This window comes from Haemaphysalis longicornis, unplaced genomic scaffold (genome assembly GCF_048455015.1).
Source record: "Haemaphysalis longicornis isolate Haplotype H1 unplaced genomic scaffold, Haemaphysalis longicornis Haplotype H1 scaffold_6, whole genome shotgun sequence".
Taxonomy (NCBI): domain Eukaryota; kingdom Metazoa; phylum Arthropoda; class Arachnida; order Ixodida; family Ixodidae; genus Haemaphysalis; species Haemaphysalis longicornis.
This window is the reverse complement of record NW_027526407.1, coordinates 183,036,639-183,064,572: the sequence shown is the minus strand read 5'-3', so window position 1 is coordinate 183,064,572 and position 27,934 is coordinate 183,036,639.

The following is a 27,934-nucleotide window of genomic DNA, read 5'->3' as shown; positions in this document are numbered from 1 at the left end:
GTGTGGAGTGACCAGCTTGCGCAGGCCATTAGGCTGTTGGCTGGTAGTCAGGAGTGCCTGGCCCAAGCGCGAGAGCGTCTAGCTGATGCGCAAGCGCAGCAGACGATGGTGCTACAGCCAAGGCTGCAAGAGTGGCGAGGCAGCAGGCAGCCACGACTAGCAAGTGGCACCCAGAATGTTAAGAATTGTGCTTGTGTGAATGCTAAGGCACAGGACGAGTGCTACCTTGCCTAGGACATTTATAAATTGACTATACTATGAAAGCAAGACTCTAAGTAGCTAGGTGATCGATTTGTGAACCATCATTGTACGTCAGAACGTGTGCAGGCAGATAACCGCATTCAGGCGTACATTTTTGCAGAATACAGTAAAAGCTCAATAACATGACCTCAGTTGTGATGCCCTTCATTAGCCTTAACTGGAGATTACTATTTATAGGGCACAACATATTCATACCCTTTTGATAAATCCTCATCTGTAGCGTAATAGCACTTCACTGACATGCCAGACAGTTCGAAGCAATGTTAAACTTGTAGGAAAGTGCGTGGAAAGTGCCTTCAACCACCATGTTTTGCATTGCGCCTGGTAACGGCCTACGAGCAAAGCCTGTGTACATTTACATAAACTGAAGAAAACTAATCTGTAAGTATGCATTGGAAGCCCATTTATTAAAAACTGGGTTATGTTGCCGCGAACCATGTATGGCTTTGTTTATTTATTGTTAGTGTAGTGCCCAGCCACGATCGGCTCCGTTATTTGTGTCGCGAGCGAAGCGCGTCTTCCATTCTTATTTTCATGCCACACGGGCAATCTCATTCAGATAAGCAGACTGTTTCGCCCTCCCAGAAAAATCTTCTTTGGTCTACAATGTTCTGTGTGTAATTCGACAGTTCCAGAAACACTCGTGCCGAACGATGAAAGCTTGCATTGCAGATGCCGCGGCATTCGACTCTCGACGCTTGCCTACGCACGTCGCTTTGTTAACTGCTGTTTCGCCACCTGTGTACTCTTGTGGACTTTGCGTCAGACACTGCAGCGTTCAGAGCAACCTCAACGTAGTAGTATATTACCGCATTCTATCCGCAGTGCTGTAGGTGTTGCAATAGGTAAACCTGACACATAGGACATTACCTTAAAAAGTTGTCGTAGGCGAAATTCGACCATCAATCTCATTTATTACCTTTGACATGCAACACAGGCAGGGGATTCACAAACTACAGACCTTGCTAAGCAATGACACATAGTTTAACAATTAGAGGAGTTGCACATGCTGCGGGAGATCTGGGCCATCAGGCGCACAGTAGCGAAGGGTTCCGGGTTATGTTTGACCACGTTTAAAGTTTGAACGTGCCCAAAATGACGACATATTGATATTTTTACAGTCCACCTTTATCAAATTAAAGATACCATAGCAAAGCTGATAATACGGAATAAACCTTTGCTTGCTCTCGCAATAGTAGTTGACACTAGGTATATTGCGTTTTACCACTTGTTTTTTGTACGTTTTGGTGAAGACTGAGTGACGCATGCAGCTAGAGTCCACGTCAATCCACTGCACCTTGATGACACACACCGATTAAGGCACCAATACTTGGCCGGGCCTAAGACAGAGCAGCCACACCAACACCGTTCCGCAGCGCCACTTGCCCACGCTGAAGACGGAGCAGCAACACCGTTACCCAGCACCACTTGGCCTCGCTTAAGACGGAGCACCAACACCAATACCAGCACCACTTGGTCCTACCGATGGTGGAGCAGCCACACCAACACCGTTTCCCAGCACTACTTCGCTGTGCCAAAGACGGAGCAGCCACACCTAGACCATTCCCAGAACCACTTGGTTGTGCTGAAAACGGAGCAGCCACACCAACACCGTTCCCCAGCACCACTTGGCTGTGCCCAAGACGAAGCAGCCACACCAATACCGTTCCCCAGGACTGCTTGGCTGTGCCGAAGAAGGAGCAGCCACACCAACACCATTCCCCAGCACCGCTTGGCTGTGCGGAAGATTGAGAAGCCAAACCAACATCGTTTCCCAGCATTACTTCGCTGTGCCGAAGACGGACGAGCCACATGAATACTGTTCCCCAGCACCACTTGGCTGTGCCCAAGACGAAGCAGCTACACCAACACCATTCCCCAGCACCGCTTGGCTGTGCGGAAGGTTGAGAAATCATACCAACACCGTTCCCCAGCACTACTTCGCTGTGCCGAAGACGGAGGAGCCACACCAACACCGTTCCCCAGCACCACTTGGTTGTGGCCAAGACGAAGCAGCCACACCAACACCGTTCCCCAGCACTGCTTGGCTGTTCCGAAGGACCACCCACACTAACACCATTCCCCAGCACTGCTTGGCTGTTCCGAAGAAGGAGCAGCCACACCAACACCATTGCCCAGCACTACTTGGCTGTGCGGAAGATTAAGAAGCCACACCAACACCGTTCCCCAGAACTGCTTGGCTGTGCCGAAGAAGGAGCAGCCACACCAACACCGTTCTCCAGCACTACTTGGCTGTGCGGAAGATTGAGGAGCCACACCAACACCGTTCCCCCACACTACTTCGCTGTGCCGAAGACGCAGGAGTGACACCAACACCGTTCCCCATCACCACTTGGCTGTGCCGAAGACGGAGCAGCCACACGAACACCGTTCCCAGAACAACTTGGCTGTGCTGAAAACGGAGCAGCCACACCAAGAGACTAAGAGGAGCTGTGGCTACATCATAATCTGCAGAGCAACTGCTCCATTCGTTCCCTGCCACGTCGCGCACTTCCTGCTGGCCCTCCTCGTTCCTGAGCATTGGAACTTCCTCGTAATCGGTGCTTTCCTCACCTCGGCATCTTCCTCGTCATCCCCAGTGGTGTTGAGTTCGGGGCACTCATATTGCAAGGAGGGGTGGTGGAGCACTGCACACGCTGCTACAAGGGTTGATGCCGTCATCGGTGCATAGTGCAGGGTCCGGTACCCTTGCAGGCACCGAAACCTAGCTTTCAGCAGCCCTACGCAGCGCTGCACAATCGATCGCACTGACGCATGGAAGGTGTAAATATGGCTGCTAGAGTCCTTGCTGTGTGGTCAACAGGCACTGGGGTTATGAGCCATGGTTCTAGGGAGTGTGCACTGTCACCTATGCGACCAACAGATTAAGATGGATTACAAGAACTGCAAAAGAAAACGTTAGACTGCCACAAACTCCTTCATTACCAGGCAATCAGGTGAGATGGCACCATGGACAATGTGTTCAGAAGGAAGAGAAGAAAATCGGCCCCTGCGGTTCGGTCATCAATTTTAGATGCGAGGCATCTCTTTAACTCGCCTTGTCCTTCAGGCGTCTTCCGTCGTCCGTAGTCCGCATCCCTCTCCCATTCTCCTCTCCGCGCCAGCTGCGCGCTAACGCCGCTTTAACCGCAGCGCCATCGGCGTGTTAGCGCTCGCTCCCGTCGCCGTGCCAGCTGTGCGTCAGCGCGCGTTAGCGCTAGGTTAAACATCTAACACATGCGCATGTGATGCACTCTCTCATTCCCCTCATCGTTAAGGCGTGGTAAAAATAAACGCGGTAACTACGCCTCTCCGCTCAGTAGTTCCGCCGGTCCGATGACATCCGATGACCACCGGTTATTTGAATGGAGACTAACAGGCCTGCTATCACGATGGTCGGCGCACCCGTACGTAATATAAAGAAAACAAGAAAAATTGACACGCTAACTCGAAACAGCATAGCGGAAACGCCACGCAAACCCCTCGATGCGTCGCATTTACCCATGGTTCCCCTCGCTGAAGATTGTGTAAATTTTTTTAAGTCTCCCAATCGGTACGTTTGTGTGATGTTCTATCAGGGAAACCCCCTCCTGCCATGTAAGTGCCAAGGAGGTCGCTGCAGGCAATCTGGCGACAAGGACATCCACTAGACCGTGTTTAGAACATAAAATAATTGTGTACTTACGCACAAGCAAACCTGCGGCTAGCGTTAACATGCTAACTGCATTATACCCAAACATTTCAAGGAGTACACTCTTTCTTCTTCTTGGTGTGCAGGCGTGACAAGCGCAGCCTTCTGTTCTTTTTTATTACCTGATCTTGCGTAAGAGCTTCACTAATGTTTGTGAAGGGAGCAAGTCGATTTTTAGCACTTCACCAGCCCACGGTGACTTGCTTCGCAAACTGCTGCCTATGCCAACTGGATAGGCTCATCTTCATGTTTGGGGGTGGCTTGGAGGTTGATTTTATAATAAATGTAGTGTCAATACACTATGTGGTAAAAGTGTGTAAAAAATGTCTTCTGGAAACTTTGTTACTTAGCAAGTTTTGATTGAGCCACAAAGGATGATGTCCTTCTGGTATATTGACATAGATTTACCGAGCACCCACCGCCAAACTACCTAACCATTGTGAACGCAATTTACACGCAAGATTTTTGTAGCGCCTAATTTTTGTAGCCCAATAATAGGAACTGAGGTAGCGCCACTCCTCCACCAGGGGTGTGGATGGCACTTGCGCCAGGACACAACTGTTACCCCTCCGAAACATTCAGGATTTTTGAATTGCTACATGTGAGTCACATGACTGGGATGACAGATATCTGTACTTCCACAGAAAACTTGGCAGTTTTCACATATTTGCTCATTCATTTATTTGATGGCAGAAGGAGCTTGCTGTGATAAGGCTGAAGTTTATTCAGGCCAAGGTGTTTTTCACCAGCATGTCTGTGACCCCTACCCATATTTGTTGCACCAAAAACATCGGCCCGCACCGCTACGCCAGATATGCCCATTTGCCGAGATAAAAAGGGCCTGAGCTGGAATGTATAACAAAAGTACACAATTGAGCGGTGAACACACAAATGTGCTCACTCAGCAAATGCAAGGTACATTTTTTGAAATGTGCTTCAGAGAATTGAAATTGGTCATGAACTATTTATAATGCTGCTGTAAGAATGACTAGGTTGGTTAAGTTTCCTAGGTAAAACAAATGTTTACCTTCACAGCAAGGCAACTGTCTTTACCCTATTTTTACGCGGCTGTTTTGGAAAATGTATTTAACAATAAATGTCATCCTGCCTTCATTCATGTTGAACTAGTGGTAAGCGCTGAACAACCCTCTTATTTAACATGGCAAAACCTCACACGACCACGCGTTTCTTACATGTTTGTGCATAGTGCCGCCTTCCAGTCTGTCAGCATTAAGTTGAGAATCTGCGCTGCTTTCAGGTGCTCGTATGTACACGTGTGGAAATTTTTTGGCGATGCAATTAGTAAATTTCAAAAAGTTCACAACGTTTCCTAAATCAGACCGATTTGATTACTTTGAATGCCACTTAGGCAGGGCTTGCCTTATGACCATTCTGTGTTGTATTCGTGAGCTTCACTGGGGCAGCTTTTTTTGCCATACAAATCTTTTTGCCTTGTTCTATGTTTGTATGGAGATTTGTGGCCTGGTAACAGTGTTCTGCCAAGGCACAAGTTTCGCAAGCAAGAAGTTGGTACGCTTCGGTAACATGTGTTGGTGGGCGATTTGGTTCATTATTATGAAAAGATTTACTGCAGTATACTAGATAAAGGCAAAAAAGAGACTGGTGTTATCTGTCTTGTCCGTTCCGAGTCTCCCTTTTGAAGGAACTAAATCTTCTTCCAGTAACTGTGTATGCACTCACAAAGCAAAGATTCGCCCGGTCGAACAAGCCTCCTGCCGACGAATTTCTCATGCAGCGAGGAGGCTTTCCAGACAAAGGAATCATAAACTGAGCAAGGGAAAATTGTGTCCAGAGCGGTGATGCGCTTGTCTGCATAACACACCAGGAAAACAAATCACTCGAATAGTTACAGTTTTTCAGCATGTTTCGGTGAGCTAGGCAGCATTGACATGTTTTTGTTGCTATAGCCTTATGCTTCTGCATTTTATTGACGCAATTTCCTGTACTCCTATCACGCACATCTCGCAGAATCAGCAGTTCACAATATTGGGCATAACACCGACATCTATAAGGAAAAAAAAAACCTGAAATGACATTGCATAACCCTACTAACAATTTGTGCATACCCCAACTTGGGTTTTCATATTTTGTTGTCGACGAATATCAAAAGCTGCACACTCTTCTGGTGTAGTGATCGGGTAAGGATCGAGTTGCAACATTATTGACGGATGCCGAGGAAGAAAGGCATTCTTTGCTTTTCCTCGCAAAACGTTGGCTTAGCGCGCTTTGAAGAAAATATTTTTGTGCTGTGATTGCTTTCTTTTTATGCAAGTTCGCGACGCCAGCATGACATTTTGCTCAAATTATGCTCTAAACGGTACTATAAGCCATTTTTGTCATTCAGTACAACAAATGACATCCACCATTACATTCAAAGCAATGAATCCCTTTCTACAAAAGTAAGCCGCCTTGTTGATGACCAGGTCATTTGAGGAAGCTGCTTGAATGGCGATGAGGGTGCCGTCAACACGACCGATGCAGCCGTCGAACCGGTCGTCCATACGAGCGAAGGCTGCCTTCGTCGCACCCACAGGTGCCCGAGTTGGAGGGAATGCGATCCACTCTTTGCCCAGCAGTCTACAATGGCTTGAGCAACAGCCCTAATTCAGCGGCTGATTCTAGCCTGGCTGCTTGTCAAGTCCTCGCCTGTTGCCACTCTGCCCTGGAAGCTTGCCGTGGCAACGAAAGGAAGCGCGCACAACATCTGCTGCTCGACGGTGAGAGGGGTAGCAGTGTTTCGGAAGCCTTTGGTGAGATCACCCCGCAGTCGTTCACACAGCCAACAAACACGCTCTTTCTTCAACCGGTATTGACGCCGAAATGCATCCGCAGAGCAGGAATGCATCCCCTTGAAGCCGATAAACACTTTGATCGAGCTCCCACTTAATTAAGGCGGCTACAAAAGAAACCGCGATTTTAGCGTTCTTTTTTCTTTCCTTTCCAGAAGTATGAAGCTCTATCCGACATGGCAAAAACACTTTTCTCGGAAAAAAAAGCTCAGCGTCTGCAAATTTACCGGCATATTCGTTATTGTCGATGTAAAAATAAACTGCTGCTTATGGGAAACTGCGACTTCTGCGATTCCCCGACATTTTGCTGCGCCGAAAATGGAGAGAAATTTTTGGCCCTGTTTTGGGACAATATCAGCCGTCATTTTCGAGCTGTTACGTAGCATTACGTCTTTTTTACGCATGTTGAATTTGACAATGCATGACCTAATCGTTCCCGCCATCTGTTTAAATTACGTTATGCTTTAAGAGCCACTCACAGAGAGGACGTGTATAACGGGCAATATTGTCGTTGAATAGCAAAGACAGGCCTTCGTTGTCATGTCTAGTGTGTTTGGTCTGATTTCGCATTGCCGGCCAGGAATTACGCGATTTCAGTAAAGAGAAATAAGGCCAACTTTAGCAATGGTGCCCGTTAACGTCATAAGGCGTCAAAATGACCACAGAACACACAGTTGCTGTGTCAACCGCAAGCACGTGACCAAAATTGAAAGCCAATCGGAAAAGACTTCCAGAAGGTCCCATATTTATTGGGAATTTGTGCAGTAGGGGATAGGGCCCTGGATTGTCATATAGCATGCAGCATTAGCAACATTGAAGGCGGAATTTCGGTTTAGAGGCTTCAGCACTGCGACGCCAACATCGATTTGCAGTTTTTCGCTTTACAGATGACATCACATAACACTCTAAAAAAGCTGCTTCACGTAGCAGCAATCTAGCAGTGTAAAATCTACCAAGACACCGAAGCACACTTTATTCCGCCGCACGAAAGAAAATATAGCTCCGATGACGGCATACATCGGTCGTGCGATGACATGAGCGTTCACTGATACGACAGAAGATCATGGCCAATAATGTCAGATATCAGTACGGAATTAATGCTGGCACGACTTGGCCCAGATGTTTCTTTGCGCGTTTTTGCAGGGTAATTTTTTTTGCAGAACACGACTTCGGTGACTTGCAAAGAGGGCGAGGAGGCTGCTTTTCAATTTGCGAATGAACAGCTAGAGTCATTTATTACGACCCCAAAATGAGCCTATTGCGTCTAAGAAGGCGAAAAAAATGTATTTGCAATCTATCAATCTACGCGCACAGGTAACAACAGAGAAATACGAAAGCTCATATACACAATTCACTTTCTTGCCAGCATATATCCCAGTGGCTGCACGGCTCCGACCGACAGTAGATCATTGAAGCGAGCTACTGCAGCGGCAAAGGGCGCGTGTGAACCTACTGGGCTTCCCTCAACATTCATTTTGAATCCTGCCATTTGCGAGATTTTTGTTTGTTTGTTTGTTTGTTTATCTCTGTATATTTTGGGCATAATACACGTACATCACACGGTATATTCCAATTTTCATCGTCTGTCGAAGTGAATGGGACTATAGGCGTTCGAGACGCCTGTCCAGTCCCTGTATCTGAGATAGCACATGGCAGAAGCACCAACCTAACAAATCACATTTGCCAGCCTAAAACTGGAAATTATGACATAATCATAACACACTGCGACGTAGCTGAAAATTTATAAACATGACTACAGGTTTATTTTACACCATAATGTATGAGAACAGACTGTGATAACGCAAGTCAAGAAATGTTAAACAGCAAAATAATGTAAACAGTTTTTAGCAAAATCATAATTATAAACCAAACAAACCACAGCCAGACTAAAATGTTTTACTGAGACGGGGATTGTACTTATAGCTGGTATGTGGCTTTTAACAAAGGAGAATGCAATACACAATGACATCGTGTTCAAAACCAACGTGATGGCAAAAATATTGGAAACAAGGTGTTCAGGTTCTGAAAATATACTGTCACGAAGCCAGAGACGAAGCAGTTGTCTTGAAGGAAAACACGTTTATCGGAGGGAACTTGTGTTCCCCTAACAACTCAAATAATACGCAGGTGGCGAAGCAGCAGTCAACAGAGTGACGTGTGCGGGCGAGCGTCGACGATCGAAATGCCGTGGGGTCTGCTCTGCAGGCTTTTATCTTTCGCCGCGAGTGTTTCTGGAAACGTCGATTTACATCAAGAACATTGTAGATCAGAGATTATTCTGGGCTAGTGACGTAAACACTAAACAGTCTGCGTAACTTACAACCTTGTATGGTCTTCCATACACGTGTGGGCGAAATGTTTAAATCGCCAACATAATTGCCAGGCACTGTTTCTCAAAGGCAGAGTAGTATTTTAGATGCGACTTTCACAGCATTTCTAGTTGGCGGCCCTGTCCTTCCTGCGTGCGTCCGTTGTTGTCCGCGTGCGTCCGTTGCGAACAGTGTCTCGCTAGGGGCATTGGATTGGATTAGATTGGATTGGCTTGGCTTGGCTTGGCTTGGCTTGGATTGGATTTGGATTGGATTGAATTAAAGCGGATTGTGTTGGATTTTGTTGCGTCATAGCCGCAGCATTCTCTCTCTCTCTCCGCGGTTTCCTCTCCTTCGGGCGCGCTGCGCATATAACCGGTGTGCCATTCTCCGGTGGCCTTTCGGTCGACGGTTGCTCTCCGCTTGCGCATGAAACCCCCTTAAGCTTCGCATCACACCACGGTTCCGCTAGGGGAGGTGGGCGTACTTTTTTTCTCCTCCTTCGACAGACAACGGCTGGGATAGGCGATTAGCTTTTCGCAACCGCTTTGTTTTTGGCTGAGGACGGCACCCAAGCCTATATCACTGCCGTCCGTGTGCATTTCCGTTTCGGCGTCTTCGTCAAAATGAGCGAGCATGGGTGGGCTTGCAGGCGTTTTTTCAGCTCACAGAAGGCAATTTTTTGGTCGTTTTCTCAGCTAAAGGGGTGGTATTTTTCGCCAAGCGTGTGAGTGGCTCTGCAAAGCATGCGATGTTTGCGACGAAGAGCCGGTACTATGCGCATAGTCCGAGAAATCTTTGCACGCCCTTCTTGTCTTTCTGCTTTGGGAGGTTGGAAATGGCTGAAGTTTTTGTCGGCTCAGGTAGGACATCCGCGGCGTTGATGACGTGGCCGAGAAACTTGAGCTCCTCATGCGAGAAACGGCACTTTTCAGGCTTCAGCGTTAATCCTGACGTGCGAATGGCCTCGAGTACAGGCTCCAATCTTGCAAGGTGTTCGTCGAAAGTCCGGACGAATACCACAACATCTTAGGTGTACACGAAGCAGGTGTGCCACTTCAGGCCAGCTAGCGCAGTGTCCATGACTCTTTGAAGCGTTGCTGGCGCTGTGCCCAGACCAAACGGCATCACCTTGAACTCGTACAGGCCATCGTGGGTTATAAATTCGGTCTGTCTCGGTCTCTCTCATCCACCTCAATTTGCCAGTATCCGGTATTCAGATCCATCGATGAGAAGTACTTCGCATGGCATAGTTGGTTGAGGACGTCGTCGATTCGTTCCAGTGTGGGTACACGTCATTTGGGCTGATTTTGTTCAGTCGCCGCTAGTAAACGCAAAACCTTATTGTGCCGTCTTTTTTCTTCACCAGTACGACCAGCGCAGCCCACGGGCTTTTCGATGGCTGTATAATGTCGTCGCCTAGCATGTTGTCGACTTGAATCGGGATGGCTTCCCGCTCGGGTGAAGAGACCTGGTACGGTGACTGTCGGGTAGGTCGAGCTCCATTTTCGGTTAGTATTCGGTGCTTCGACAGAGGTGTCTCACGTAGTTGTGGGTTCGACGAAAAACACTCGCTGTAGCGACGCAGCAAATGCAATATTTTCTTCCGTTCTTCGTGTGGTAACACCGGATTCACATCGAAGTTATTCGGAAGCTTGAGAGTATCTTTGGGGTGCGCGTTCAAAGTCGGCAACCGTGATCAGGTCACTTGTTTCTTGCGTTTGTTCGACGTGCACAATTGCAGCGCCTCTGTTTAAATGCTTGTATTCTCCGCTGAAAATAGCGACCAAAATTTGGGATTTGCGTTGCCTAAAGCGCGCAATGCCTCTTGGGACAGAGACACCGCGGTCGCGGAGCAACCTTTCGTCACTCTCTACGATAGCGTCGACGTCAGTTACCGCATCTTCACAGTACACGCTGATCATCGATCTTGTGCGTGGTGGCAGGGTGACATGATCGTCGGCGATCCTGGTAGCAGCACCGTTTTTGCGGTTGGGTTCCCGGGTCATGCAGTGATCTGAGGAAAATGTCATAGACTTGGCCTGTAGATCAATTATTGCACCGTTATCCGTCAAAAAGTCCATTCCGAGAATTACGTCATGGGCGCAGTTAGGCAAAATGACGAACGCTGCAGGGTACGTTGTGCTGTCTATGGTAACGGGCGATGTGCACGTTCCACTTGGCGCCACGAGGTGTCCTCCCGCTGTACGAATGTGCGGACCGTACCATCTGGTCACAACTTTCTGGAGCTTAGACACAAATGGTTCGCTCATGACTGAGTAGTCGGCTACCGTGTCTGTGAGGGCGACTTCTTCTAAGCCGTCGATGGACAGTTGAACGTCGGACGCTGCTTTTTTCGAGTCCCGGGTGCGTCGTGGCGTCGTATATCGGCTTGTGCGTGTTGACGGGCGGGCACTGTGCATCGTGGTCGTCGTCTTCTCAGCGGAAGGTTTGGTGAAGTCGGGTACGGGTTGCGCGTGTGGTTGTCGTCGTGTTTGATAGTCACGTCCGGGTTAGATCGGGTCTTCGGTCCGAGGGCATGTCGGGAATCATCATCTTCCGCGAGTCATTGCGTCGCTGGAGGGGTTTCATTTTTCAGCGACCGTGCAACTTCACCTCCAGAAGTTGGTGCTTTTAGTTTCCCCCGCGTGGGCTGGGGGACCTTCCAAGTGCGAAATCAGCATTGCTACGGTGGTTGGGCCACTGGTATGGGTAGGGCGACAGCCATCGGTTGAAGCGGGTTGGTCCTCTGTTGGTGTTAGACAGGTATTCGCCGATCTCTGTAGGACGCTGGCCGGGTCGGGGTCATGGGGCGTCGACGGAGAAACCATGCAGTCCGAGTCTCCTGTACGGGCAGCGACGATGGATGTGATCGCCCTCTCCGCAGTGGCAGCACAGCGGACAATTATCGGTGGTTCGCCATACGTCCGTCTTCCTCGGCGCATGGTTTTGGGCTGCTGATGGTCGGGCGGGCGATAGTGAACGGCGGTACGGCGGGACTTCTTGGTGACGGGTTGGAGCAGGGTGGGGTCGTCGAACAGCCGCTGAGTAGGTTATAGCTTGAGGCTCACGTGGTACTTAGGAAGGCGTAGAAATCCGCAAACCGAGTTGAATTTCTTCCCGGATTACGTTGCTCATAGAGGTGACTTGGGATTGCGGCGTTGTTGGGAAGAGTTTCCGGAGTTCTTCCCTGACGACACCACAGATTGTCTCACGTAGTGTGTCAGAGCTAGGAGCCCCGGCAACGATCGAGTCCGCAACTAGCGCATTGATTAGACGGTCGTACTGCCTCGTGGGAATTTCCACTGTCTTCTCTATGGCGGCTGCCTCAGACCAGAATTCAGCCACCGATTTAGGGGCAGGGGGGTTGCGGACAAGGCAAGCAAAAAAGGTACTGCTTTACTCCTCGCATCAGAAACCTGTTTCTTTTCTTTAGTCATATCGGGGTCCGTGCTCCGAAATAGTGGCTTCATTTCCTCAACAAAGATTACGCCTCCTTCGTTCGGTTGTTGCGTTCGATTTTCCAGTAAAAACGCAGCTCGTTCTTTTCTCACCACGGTCGTTAAGGTCTTAGGGAACTCACTTTTGAATTGCGTCCAGTCAGTCAAGGCGCTCTCGTGGTTCTTGAAACAAGTCCGACCTGGATCCTCCAAGTAAAAGAAAACATGCCGGAAGGTTTCTTCATCGTCCCACCCGTTTAAGATGCGGACATGCTCCAGCTTCTCTAACCATTCCTCCCGTGTCTTCAGCGGGGGCTCCTCGGAATTTTGGCGGTCCCCGGGTCTGCTGCAGCACGATTGGCGACATTGGGTCTTGCACCATGGGGGTGGTTGCAGCAGTCGTTGTCTTGGGTCTCTCTTGGAGGAGGCCGAACTCGGGCAGCAATCCTTGCAGTCGGCAGCTGGCTCTAGTTGGACAGGGCAGGCGGCTTCCAGAGGTCATAGGGAGCATAAAGGATGCGTACCCAGCACCTCACCAGATGTCACGAAGCCTGAGACGAAGCAGTTGTCTTGAAGTAAAACACGTTTATGGGAACGAACAGTGCTCCCCTAACAACTCAAAGAATACACAGGCGGCGAAGCAGCAGTCAACAAAGTGAGATGTGTCGGCTAGCGTCGACGATCGGAATGCTCTGGCGTTGGCTCTGTAGGCTTTTATATTTCGGCGCAAGTGTTTCAGTAACCGTCGATTTACATCCGGAACATTGTAGATCAGAGAAGAATATTCTGGGCTACTGACGTTAACATGAAGCAGTTTGCTTATCTGAATGAGATAGTCCGTGCCGCATAAAATTAAGGAATTCAAGACGCGCTTCGCTTGACACAGATAACAGAGCCGGGCCTAGCCGCCAGTAAAAGCTAACAATAAATTAAAAAAAACGCATACATGGTTCGCGGCAATATTCTCTGTAAAAAAATTGATCGGACAAGAACTTTGAAAAGTTTGGTAATACAGGGTAATTTAGAAAGTGTGGAATTTGAAAGCGTACGTTTGTTTACAATGAGATTTGCGAACTCATTTTATTACGTATGCTTCATCCCTGAGGTCATAACGCCATTTTTGTCCTAAATTTGTTGACATACACGACAAGATCGGGTTTTCTATCATGGAATAGATTGAAAGGTAAGCAATGGATATGAATATTTTCTATTTTAAGGCGGGCATTTTTGTAAAATATAGAAAGATATGGTCGTCCCACTTAATATTGTCTATGAATCGAACACACCTTTTTTGTAACATACAAATACGGTGTAAATCGCCTTTGGTAGTAGTTCGCTGCGCTTCTGCGGAAGCCACAAAACGTGACTTCTTTAAGGAGAATTCTCTATTACTTATGCGTGTTAAATTCCTACAGCGACGATTGCGAGTGTTGCGCATGAAGAACATCGCACCAATGTCAGAGCACCAGCTGAAAATACATCTCTTGCGGGCGAGCAAATCACGCTCTGCGGCGTTGTGCTGTCCATAACTGCAGCTTTATTAGCCATTTTTGGTGACGAAGTGTGTCTTAAGTTGTCACCTGCCCCGACTTTTAACACGGAAACATATTTGTACTCTGGGCAAATTTCTTCTTAAATATTGTTCGCGATTGAGATAATAGTATTCATAACATTTCTTCAATAGTTAAACAGCTTAGTTGGAATTTATTACCGCGGTATTGCTTTTCAAAAGTGTCGTGCAGTGCGACATGGGACTTAAAGTAAAAGTACACAATTATACGTAGTATCGACGATATAACAGTTCGTCATACAAAATCTACAGAAAAGAACTATCACTTTCCCGATCACACTTTATGCAAGCGGTTAGGCCCAATCTAAGCTACCCACATAGTTTTTCGCGGGAGTAATGGTGGCCATTGCTGCAAGGACTTGGGAGTTTTTGGAGAATTCAATTTGGCTAGCTGCTCGGTGTTTTTTTGCATCAGAAACGAAACGGGAAACGGGGTGTTGCGGGTAGGATCCAGGCCATGGCTCTTCCGAGAACGCTCCTTTATGGCCTGTTCTTGCTCTGCGTAACGATGCTGATTTCTCTCTTAGCTCGTTCGTTTTGTTAAATTTCGGAAAATGCGTTTTTCTACCAAGATGTTCTACATGAATGGCTTTAAATCCTACGCAGTGCACTTATTTGAGGCATTTTGATACATTGTTTATTTAAAAAAAAACATAACAAAAATATTGCTGGCTTAAATATTACGGAACGACGAAAGCGCTTGTAACAAGTGCAATGCGTCGGTAATGGCTGGGATAAACGTTGCCGTAACGCTAAAGTCATAGACTATACATTGAGCTAAATGTGACTAACGAAATGTGATGCCAGTGTACTTGGATTATTGCGCGTTTTTTCTCAATTTTTGATAATGCATTCACAATTCGCAAATTCAGTAGTGTACGTACGTACGTATGTGCGTACGCACGTATGAATGTAAGTATGTATTTATGTATGTGTGTACGTATGTATGTGTATGTATGTATGTATGTATGTATGTATGTAGGTGTGTATGTATGTATCTATGTACGTACGTATGTATGGATGTATGTATGTATGCGTGTATGTATGCATGATGTATGTATGTATGATCAGCCTATCAACGGCGCTGCCTCTGCGAGTCCAACTGTTTTTATATTGTCAAGGAACACCTATCAATGCCCCATAGCGCCATAACCCGTCACCGAAGACGACGAAGAGGATGCGGCTGGCCGGAACGATTATGGCCGCTTGTAAATAAATCGCATCGGTCTGCGGCCACATCTTGTAAATGAATCACTTCATCATCGCCCATGGTTCGCATGATCATTGTCCTGACAACACGTAACATTTTGGTGGGGGGTGCCGGTTTCAGTCCCATCACGGCACCGTGATTCACCCGGCTAGGCTCATGAAGCGGTCTCTACCTGGCTCTTGGAAAGCGTCGACCCACCCCAGCCCCGTTGAGCCACAGACGCGACATTCCCCAGCCCCCTGTCCCCTGCTCATGCCCGCCGAGACCACACGAACCGACCAGTCATGACCAGACGTATAGCCGACGACGTCCCCCCGCCCAGATCTCCGGCTCTTCTCCGAAAGCTTGGGACACTGCCTCGTGGGGATTGTGGTGGTCACAGCTGTTCCGGGGCCGGTGCTCATCGCGACCATCACAATCACGAGTGGGGGCAAGGACTTCATTGTACATATTTTCATCGCTTTGCTCATCCGCGCCGCCAACCTGTCTTTGCCCTGGCCTCGACCGGGACGGTCGCCCTCCGCCCGGGGGAAGGAACGGGGTGATGTCACGGAACACCTATCAATGCCCCATAGCACCATAACCCGTCACCGAAGACGACGAAGAAGGTGCGGCTGGCCCGAGCGATCATAGCCGCTTGTAAATAGATCGCATCGCTATGCGGCAACATCTTGTAAATGCATCACTTCATCGTCGACCATGGTTCGCCTCATCATTGTCCTGCTGGCACGTAACAATATTGCTCATTCCGAATAACTCATTTAAACTTAATTTCTTTATTTCATTCGTTCGTAGCTCTATCGGTTTTCTGCTCTTTCTATTCTCATTTCAGGGGCCCTATTCTCGAATGTAAAAACCCTCAAGCAATTCGCCATACTTTTTTGCGTAACCATGACGCATACAATCAATGACGTGATGCACATATAGCTATGACGACATGCAGTGTAATTTGACGCTCCGCTCACAAAGATCACAACCAACATATCAAATATTGTTCATAAAAGATATGAGAACACTTGACACGTAATACAAAAATTAGGATGGCAGCTGTGGCTGGCAAGAGAAGCATTTCTTCATGTCAAAATTGGCGTCAACACCACAAGGCAATCAAGTTATATTATTCCAAGAGTGACCGGAAGGCGGATGTTGAGCTAAAAAACATCAAATATATTTTTACCGTATCTACTCATTTATTTCTTTCAATCGCTTTTAGTATCAATGTTGGGCTCTCTGCTTCAATGCAAGCTTTTCTGCGTCATCACCTTATTGGCCTCCACCGCCGTCACGCTATCTTTTGCTGCTATGTTACACGTTTATGGCGTGATCACTGAAAAAGACGGCCGCGACCGGGCAGTAAGATAAAGAGGAGCGCCTAGTGTGGCCCAGAAAAAATCATTTGCGAGAGACGATAAAATCTCCGCGCTATCGGGCTCCCAGCTTCCATTTTGCTCTCTTCCTCTTCCCTGCGCCTATCGTCGTTGTGTCGTTGTACGTTGCTGACTCCTTGCTCGCATTCCGCAGTGGCTTTTTTGTTGTTGTAGAACTTTTATTCTGAGAAGGAAGGGGAAGGGGGCACGGGTGAAAACTTGAAAGGGAGTTCATGGGTGGGGCCCAACGTCCAGGGCTCAAGATGCAATGGCTCCCACCTTGGCTCTCTGGATCAGACGTAGCTGATCTTCGAGAGATTAGCTGGTAAGGACTGCCTCCCATGTCTCGATAGGATTAATCTGTACACTATTGTTTACCTGGTGCCAGATGCGTGGGCACGCCCAGGTTGCGTGAAAAAGCGTGGCTATCTCTCCGAAATTTGTGCACGTTTCTTGGAAGGAATTGGGGAACATTTTTGCCAGTCGTGATTTATGTGGGTACATGTTTGTTTGTATTTGCCTCAGGATTTGAGCTTCTAGAGCATTTAATTTCTTGTGTGAAGTAGGAAAGGCACTTCTCTTCTTCGTAATAAGCTAGAGACTTTCTCCATATTTTTCGGGGAGGGGGGTTTGATAAGCGTGATCGTCAGGTGTGCGGTTTGTGAATTCACGCACTGCCTTCTCCGCTGCTTCATTACCCTCCAGTCCTTGGTGTCCGTGGCACCATGTGATATTGTATTTTTTCTTCAGTTAAGGTGAAAGACGGTTTTTGACGCGTTTTGGTATTCTTCCTGCTGCAATATTCAATACTGCTCTCTTGAAGTCTGTTAATATGTTCAGACTTCTGCTCGTCTTTACGCCGAGTCGAATTGCCATGAGGATGGCACCAGTCTCCGCTTCTTCTGTGTTTGTCTGTGTAATTGTCATGCAATCTAGCATAGCTCCCTTGATATCTGTGACCACTAGTGTGGCGTTGGTTTTGTCTCATGTTCCAGCATCCGTATAGAGCGTGTTTCCATGATCTTGTTCCCCTTCGCCGCGACATCTGTCTCCTAACCTGTCAAAGTGTGCGCTCATCCCACACGCGGGGAATCTAAATCACGGTGTGCGGCCGCAATGAGCGGAAGGGTAACCGCACACCGCCAGATATGTGAGGACTGCTTATTCTCTAACAGGGAACGATTAGGTCGTAATAATCAAGGCAGACTCGTACGACGATGATATCAGAGGAACCACGCAAGAAAAAAGCCAGAGTAATATCAAACACTGCAACATGCAATCTAGCCTGATTCTGCGTACGGTAAAGCGGTACAGCATTAAAATCGATGTTTCTTGGTCGCCCGCTACCCTGCCGCACGCCTAATTATTTATGCTTCTGCACGCACGGAACGTGTACGTCCGCAGGCGACATAGGCATGCGGCAATGATGCATACAGTTCTACACAAAACATATACGGCTGCCGGCTGGCCATGAGTATGGACAGGCACTGTCAGCGTCATCACGCGAGCAAAGAATCTCGAACGCAATCTTTGCTGAAACCCGCGTTGTAACTTACGTCCCGATGTTCACGTTCACTGTGCGGTCGTGTAATCTTGTCGATGCTGCCAGAGCATAACCCCAGATGCATTGCTGACCATCGTGTTCTGATGATCTCGTTTGTGAAAATACATTTGTTCTAGAATTAACAGCGAAGCCCGTAAATGACCTATATTTCGTCATAAGAAGGGCTTGCGTGTTTTCTAAAACTGCTTTTATTTTAAAATATTCTAAATAAAAATAACTTTGTAACACGTACTGATTCTATATGTGTCTTATTATCTTAGGAATGGCTCCACTGAGGAAAGTCTTCCAGCTGCATGTCGTATCTACGTGTCAAAATTAACAACTGCACAACAATTTTACGACTCGCAAGTACTCAGAAATTAGAGAGGGAGAGAGAGAAGCCAAGTGAGGTGTCCAAAAAGCGTGAAACATATCGGTACTAAGTGGAGTTGTGATACCGAAATATTTGTCGAAGCATCCCAAGCGTGCTCCTGGCGTGGTTGTTTTGGCACTACGCGCAACTGGCCTGAATTTATAAAAAAAGTAGCTGGTCACGCAATCCAAATCGTTAGGTTGATTTGAAACTCAATGTTGCCTTCAAAAGCACCTAGCCCCAATCATCATTTTCAAAGCAACACTCCGCGTTGTACGTGCGCTCTGCACCAAGTAGCGAGCTGCTTTCGACTGTGTGGATGTAGTTCTCTAGAGCACCGTGCACCATAAAGACAGCAGCATAGTATGCAGTACAGCGGTACGCATAATGCAATGTGTGCTGCCGTATGCAGTTCCAAACGAAAAGAAACAAAGCACGGGGCTACACCCCAGCGTAATACCAGCAGAGATACCGAAACAATTCGGCATGTGAGCTCACTGTTTAGCTGTCATTCCGATTTTGAGCCAGCACGTTTATTCCGCGAGTGGCGAGAAGGTAGAAGACAGTTTTAAAATCGCTATTTGTTAGAACTAGTTGGTTTTTGTCGGCTTTTGTAATACAGGTAGCACACAACAAAATTCCCGTTCGCCAATTTACGAAACGTAGTGTCATTCTTGACCCGATGTGCGGAACAGGAAGCGTTTCTCTAGTGGCCAGATGTCTGAATGTTGTGGCTCAATTTCGTATTCCCGTTCTGCAAACAAATCCTTAACGTATCTTCGCCGTACAACAACCTAATTCCGTCAGGTACCGGTTACCCAGGAGCTGCTGCCGAAGCAGTTCGTCAGGCTCGCAACGGACGTGAAGTACCCGCCTTGGTGGCTAAGTGGCTAAGGTGTTGTGCTGCTGAGCACGAGATCGCGGGTTCGATACCTGGCGGCGGCGGCCGCTTCTCTGATGGAGGTGAAAAGCAAAAACTCTCGTGTGCACGAGATTTCGGCGCACGTTAAAGATCCCCAGGTGGTCAAAATTATACCGGACCCCTCCCCTACGGCGCTCCTCGTCGGCTGCGTTGCGTCGGCGCGTTAAACCCTGAAATCACTCAATCACTCAACGGACGTGAAGCTGCGCCAAATGGATGGCCTCCGAAGCAGACGACAAATTCAGCCGGATTGCGTCTCGCTGTTGCTCCCCGCGAACTGAGCGGCTCCGGAGCACGTGGAGCGCTGCACCATTCGTAGCGCCATCTACATTGTGCTCCGCAAATGAGGGGAATTAAGGCCTGGCCTCCGCGATCGGCTACCGGCGGCGCGCCGTTGCTACGGCCGTCCCAATCGCCCGGAGACAGCGTAAGTTGAAAAGGGGGCATGGCCGCGTTTTTCGCCGCACTGCGGCGCGGGTAGCCTAATGTCGCTTTTCCTGGCGCGGGTGGGCGCAGAGGACGAAAACTCGGCCTTCGCAGCCTGTGTGCGGCGTTTAATAATACAAAAAGTTACTGCACACTAATGCAAGAGAAATGTAGAAGTAGTTGCTGGTGCCATTAGCGTAGTTACTGCCGCCTTTCAATTTTGAACGTAGACTATGCCCGGGGTGATGCATAAGTGAATTCATTGCACAGCAGTATTCTTTTTTGTAGTCGCGCATGGTTTCAAAACACAACATCATTTTCGGTTTTATTTCTGAAAATCTCGTACATGTTAATTGTAACGCACTGAACGCATATTCCGTGCGTTCCGACCAATAACCAATTATTGGGAATTCAATCGACCGAAATCCAACCATTAGTAATCACGGAAATACCCCCTATGTCGTTTCCTTTTTTTCTCCTTTAAGCATGCGGTCTTTGACAGATAAAATAGATGACATGGCAACATTACTTGAAACGTTTGGCGCAACTTTTACCGCGATACTATTAACAGAGACGTCGTATACTTCAGCATCTGAAGTTTATACAGTCCAAATGGCTATCGGTATTTCTTCCGCAATTGCCAAGGTAAACGTGCTGGTGCCGTTTATTGGCATGCATGCTTATTATACACACGTAAAGAGAGACTTTCAGTCTTCCATAAATCGACGTGGTCTAAGTTATGTAATAAAAATCTTTATCCGAGTTACGATTTGGTATAGTTCTGCACATGATGTGTTTATTCACTAATATCCCGAACAACTTACTTAGAGCCGATGTTGTGCATACAGATATTAGTGAACAGCTTAACTGCTCACCGAAAAAATATTACCCTTAAAATTTCATGCCAACAAATTATGTGCAGAATGTATTACCAAATAAAATCTAGAAATTCAGAAAGTCTTTTGAAAAAATACCCATGTAGAGTCGATAGCGATATGAAAGGCATCGCGGACTACGATGACTTTTTCACTCACGGAAAATAATTTGGTAGTGAGATTGCAGTAGGTATTTGAATCCCCTAAGCATATTAAATAAAACACAAAGAAAAAGATTGATTCGTACCCGTGGAAGCCTAATAGATTATTTGACTATCGTAGTCGCCTGCCTATAAGCAATACACGAGAACTTATCGGTATTACGCTGTTTTCGCGCACGTGCACACACACACACACACACACACACACACACACACACACACACACACACACACACACACACACACACACACACACACACACACCCACACCCACACACACATACAAATACCGCACACACACACGCACGCACACGCACACTCACACTCACACTCACACCAACACACACACACACACAACAGATACCCAGAGCGTTAGAAACAACCTAAAAGGCAAAAAAGCACATTTTCGCGCAGCGATATCGCGGAAAAATGCTGTAACAGCGGAAAAAGAATTCAGCACGCTGGAATTCACTCTGCCGAAGAAGACAGAGCCCTGGAATATGGCATTCGGCTTCCAAGCAAACTACCACTAAAGTTGATTGATTGATTGTAGGTTTTAACGCGCCGACGCAACGCAGGCGATGAGGCGCGCCGTAGTGGAGGGCTCCGGATTAATTTTGACCACCTGGGGATCTTTAACGTGCGCCGAAATCTCGTACACACGGGAGTTTTTGCTTTTCGGCTCCATCAGAAAAGGGGCCGCCGCGGCCGGGAATCGAACCCGCGACCTCGTGCTCAGCAGCGCAACGCCTTAGCCACTGAGCCACCGCGGCGGGTTACCACTAAAGTTGCGTGCAAAGGCAATCGTGGGTGTTAAACAACGTACGTTAAACAACTTTGTACTTGTAGGATCGAGTCAAAATACGTATACCACATATTGAGAGATTTCTAGCACGAAGACGCGACAACGAAGGCTGATTTACAACTAGAAGCGCAAGCGGCGTCGGCCAGACGAGCCTCTCTTCAACCTTAGGCTAACGGCGCCGCCTCGTGGGGTGTGTCGGCGTTAGCAAAATTACACCGCTCCCCTTGCTTCCGCGCCGAGTGGGACGGCCGGAGCAACGGCGTGCCGCCTGCAGCAAATCGCGGAGGCCACGAGTAAGGGCCCGTAGGAGACAGCGATGTCGGCGCTCCTGTTTGTCTTGCTCCGTGGCCGCGACCATCGCTTGTATCACACATAAGAGCAGCGAAGCGCTACGCCTGATAACTGTGGACCGCACCGATGTCGCCGATTCACTCATTCGTCAAGCTCGACTTCAATCAGCGCTGTAATAAACAAACGAGAAACCTTTCATTGTTATTTTACCCTTGAGTTCAATCATGTGGCCCAGCAGCTAACTAGGAGGAGTGGAAAAATATAATGCATTAGGTTCTCTTTGTCATAAAGCGGCTTGTAGGGCCCTCTGATGTTGCGGTTACGAAAAACAAAAAAAAAAACATTAATTTAATGCCAATAATAAAAGCAAAATATTGCACGTTATTTGCATGCTCTATGGTCTCTCACTTGGAAACAGTCGGAAATATTATTTCTTTCAGTAGAAAACACGCTTTAAACCACGCGTCATGCAAAACTCCGCCTGCTACAAATTCCCCGATATTTCGCGGCGCCGAAGGTAGGCTAATTTTTTTTCCATATGTCACAGCAAAAGCAGCTGGCATTTTCAAGCTCTTACGTAACATTGTCACTTTTACGCAGGCTTAATTTGCCAATGTGTGACGTAATCGTTCACGCCAAGTTTTTAAATTACGTCACGCCTTCTCAGCCCTGAGAGTGAGCGTGTATAAAAAGCAGTGTTGTTGTTGAATACCAAAGAGACACCTACGTTGTCAAGTCCGGTGCATTTAGTCTACTTTTTTATTGCCGGCCAAGAATTGTGCGCTTTCAGTAGAGTGAAATAAGGCAAACTTTAGAAATGTTGACAGTAAACGTCATGAAACGTCAAAATGACGACACCACACACAACCGCATTGTTAACCTGAAGCACGTGACCAAAGTCGAAAGCCAATCACGAAAGACTTCCGGTAAATTCCCCAGTTTCCTGAGAAATTCTCCAGTCGAGAATACGGTCCCAGGGTAGTCATTCCGTTACCACGGTGGTCCAACCGTTATCCGTTTGGGCGAAAACGTACCCTCGCTGAGTTCACTTTCAAGGGAATATCCCTGCCTCCTGCTCCACCCCCTTCAGTAACACAGTAACCCAAGACGCTCATTCTCAATGTTGGAGCGCCTTTTTATCATTATTGTTTCGATGGCCACATGGGCTGACCGAAGATTGTTTTGACGTAATAACTCCCTGCGTTATATTCGTATACAAAAAGGGAAGCCAGCACTTTTGCATTACAAGAAAAGTATAGCGAATTGTTTTAGTAAAAAGCTTAGTAAAAAGTCAGTTGCAGCCATACACGTCACACGTACGCCGGTCTTGCGGCCCGAAAAGAGGAAAGCGGCATCGTCATCCACTGAAACCTCCTCGCCCGCCCAAATGTGCCTTCTCACAATGATTGCCGAATGCGGCCGTGACCTGCCACCGTTTGCGTGCGGCGGCCATCATGCACGCATGCATGCGCTAATAATGTAAAAAAATAAAAGTGAAACCGGCTGTGAACCTTGCAATCTAGAAATCCGGCTATGATATATTTTTAAACATATCAAAGACTTTTTTATTATCAAGGAGTACATGCAGAAGCAAAACATGGAGCTGCCAAAGCCTACGGGTGGGCTTGTGCAGCGTCGCCCGGCAGCAACGGCCTTCACCTCTGTAAAAAACACTAAGTGACCGTGGTAACTGAAGCGGAATATAAAAAACACAAGCAAGCAAAAAAGACGAGAAAAAAATGAGAAAGAGAGAGAAGACGAAAAATTGAAGGCAGGAAAAAAAAGGAAAGCAAACAACAACTAACAAACAGAAGAGACGAAGACAAATAGACAAATACACTAAATCAACGTGAGTTTCAGCTACATAGGTGGCATTTTTCTCATCAAAAGAAAACAATTAGAGAACAAAGAAATAGCTATCAATCACCGCATACAAATACATACTTCACCATGTTTGTAATGCCAGCATAGCAGCAAGCAAGTGTTTCCACATTGTTGAAGAGAACAATTCGTCAGGCGATTCGTTGAGGATACCAGGAACATAATATGGCTGTGCAGACATTCCATGAACCATTGGCGTCATATATCGTGGTATGTGCGGCAGAGGTATAGGTTTAACATTGGGAGTTCCGTAATCCGTAAACCAGAAATACTTTCAGACAACGATTTGCTTAAACAACGTATCGAATGACGGTAAACCACTTGCCTTAAATACACTGTGCGGATGCGGCACGTGTGACCTATAAAGAACACTCTCGGCTATGTTATTTAAAATGCAGCTAACTGTCTTTTTCGAGGTAGCGGAGCAGTTGAAAAGCAGCACATGCCATAATGAAGAACACTATACCCCAAAGTTTGCGCTAGTATTTTTTGAACAGAGAAAGGAAGAAACACTTTTAAGCAGTACGGCATAGAGGCAGCGGTTCTAAGCGTTATACATAGGTGAGCCATGTGTGTGTTCTACGAAAGATCCCCCATCAAAATGTACACCTAGGAATTTAACAGACTCGACCCAGAAAATACGGGCACAGGAGCAAGATGCACAATTTGATGAGTGTGTTGCAATAAAGCAGTCGTTCGGCACTGTTTCCTGTCGATTGTGGAAACAAACTAGCCGACTTTTTACAGTATTTATTGTTACTAAATTTGCTTCGAACCAATCCGCTACCCTTCTGGCATCATCTTGAAGATTTGAGAGAGCGAGAGAATAACCAGAGTGGCCAGATACCAGCAGGGTGTCATTAGCCTATTGATAAATTTTCGAAGTTTTAACAACAGTAGCCAAGTCATTAACATACAAATTAAAAGATGCTCTTGGACTGTTCTGGTGCCCAGTGCCTGTGTTCGGGCCGAGACTTGTAAACAACTGCTCTTGATTTCTGGGGGGTAGAGCTAAATTCACGTCCAATTAAACGTATGCAGGCGTCCTTGTGTGATGCCACTCAGAAACCTCTGGCTGATACTCCCCTGGAACCGTTCAATGCTATGTTCAGTATGCTAAAGGACGCCAATGCACGTACGCCTAAATGGAGAAAGATCAGACAGATTTATTTGTCCCGGTAAAAAAAGTTTGCAAAATCCAGGAATCAATGAAAAGGAGCATTACTATCATGAAAAAGCGACTGATAGCTATCGAAGTGAAAACCTCAGCCACAAGTGCTATGCAAACCGACCCATCAAACTTAAAACATGTGACGAACTTTCTCGCAAGTAAAAGCGACAGTTTACTCGCGGGTCAGGTCGAACTAAAAGAGAGAATGCGGCGGACAATTTATTTTACGGCTTGCCTTATGAACCTTCCCAAAATTGGGAAGAGACTGAGAATGAGCTAATTAACGTCATCTCTGGCAGTTTGAAACTGTCAAGAGGCCACGACAAGATTGAACAGGCGCACAGGATTGGTACTTTTACACAAAACAAAAGTAGGCCGGTAGTAGCGAAATTTTCTTGTATTAAAATGACACAAAAAGTTCTGCTTTCTGCTTCGAATCTTGCGGACCGTGGTGTCAGCATTACCGAAGAATATTTTCTGCCAACGCGGCTACAAGAAAAAAGTTTGTAGAATTTAGTAAAGCAAAACATTTGACACACAAGCTGAGATATAAAAAACTTTACGTGAATAAAAATGCTACAGCTACAATCACGCTAATGACACTGTTTGAGCTGCCAGGCATCTTTGCCGACTTTAATGCTTCAGATGCAGAAACCACCGCTGCCTGCTCGTCAACACAAGCAGTAGAATAACGGTCACCGAGGGATGGTGGTCTTGCGCAGGCGCAGAAAGTTTATCTTTCTTCTCTTTCAACAGATATTCGAAGCTCATTGCCGAAACCCGATTATGCCTGCAGTGTCATTGGGCATCCTCGATTTACCAGTCCTGGAATGTCCGCGGGTAGCCCGAGGACTGCGTTCGGACTAGAAGCCCCATAGGAATACATTGGAAATCGAGCGCCGCATCGCGTCTCGTGCAGTCCGCGGACGATCCGGGACTGATAATCGAGGAGGCCCATTGATTCTAGCGAAGCAAACATGATTGCCTTGACTGAAACGTGGTTATCAGCAGAAGTGGCGAACAGTGAACTTCTCCAATGCAGAAAAACTTTACTGTTTATCGTCGTGATAGAGGAGAAAAGTGCGGAGGGGGTGTAATATTGCTGTCGCAGATAGCCTTTTCTCTTCTTTAATTGCTGTTACATGTGTCCTAGAAATCGTTTGGGTGGAGATCGGCATTACCTCCAAAAAACGTATTGTAGGGGTCTGTTATCGACCACCTTCGTCTTGTCCCTCTTTTGTCTATGGGCTTCATGATGCCGTCAAACAGATCATTGTACGTTTTCCTAATGTTCTCATAAATCTAATTGGCGATTTCAATTACCCAAGCATTGTGTGGTCTATGGTACCTCCTCAGCCTAGTCCCTTTTCGAATGAATGTGTCAATTACTTGAGCCTGTGTGGTGATTTCGTTTTTACCAACTCGTTACTCAGCCTACAAGAGTTACGTTGACAACGCAAGTGTTTTAGAGCTTGTGCTTACTACTGTGCCTAAAATTATTTCTCCTCTTACTTACCTTCCGGGTTGTAGCGACTATTCAATTCTGCATTTTACAGTATATTGTCCTGTTTTCCGTCGCACAAACATCCGAAAGCAAATGAGGGACTGCAAAAAGGCAGATTTTGATGGAATAAATCGTGAGATTGCTTCATTTCTTGACAGCGTTTTACTGGGCTTCGATGACAGATCTCTTAATGAGAATTGAAACTTGTTGAAAAGAAATGTGACCTTTTTATTACGTCACCTAGTGCTCATTAAAACAATCACATCTATTAGGCAGGCGCCATGGTATAACCGATCATTGAAAACATTGTGCAACAAAAAGAAACGTTTATTCCGATTTGCAAAATTATCCAATTCTGAATCACAATGGCATGCATTTAGGTTAACCGCCGGCGAGTACAAAGTTGTACTGAAAGAGGCTCGGAATTTATTTTTCAATACCACTCTGCCATGTATGTTAGTCGATAATCTCAAGCAATTCTGGAATAATAATAACCAAAATAAGCATACCTCAAGGATTTTGCCTAAAACCCCAGATGGAGCTACGGTTCCTGGTTACGAGTGTGCTGCGGTATGTAATAATGTGTTCACTTCAGCGTTCTCCACATCTACTGTCACCGTTTATCCGGCATTCTAACCCCTTGACGTACTTTTATGGAGCCAATTATATTCGACATCTCTGGCATTGTACGCCTAATGAAAAAACAAAAAGTTACATCATTATGTAGAGTACACAACATCAATTCGAAATTTTTTATCAACAGAAAATTGTATTGTTCTGTGTTTTTGACAAAATTGTTCACGCAATTACTTGAAACTGGCGGTATTCCGGATGGGTGGAAGATTGAGAGCGTGGTTCCTTTGCACAAGTCTGGGGATAGATATTCCCCGCACAATTTTCGCCCAGTGTCATTAACTTCTATTTCATTGGAACTCATGAACATGTCATCTATTCTTGTGTTGCCAAATTTTTGGAAGACAATTCATTTTTCATGCCACTCACAGGACGTGTTCAGAAAATCATTCTTATGTGAAACACAGCTTTTATGTTTCACTCATGATCTAACTCCGTTTTAGATCGCTGGTCGGTTACGGAGTGCATATTTTTTTATTTTGCGATGGCCTTCGATACTGTGTCACATGAAATTCTACGTCTTAACCGAACCAATTTAACCTTCAATACTAACCAGATTGCATGGTTACGCTGCTTCCTAACTAACCGTTTACAATTTGTTACTGTATATAACTCCCATTTTCCTTTATCTGCCGTTCGCCCAGGGGTTCCTCAAGGTTCTTTCTTGGGGAACTTACTTTTTTTTATCTAC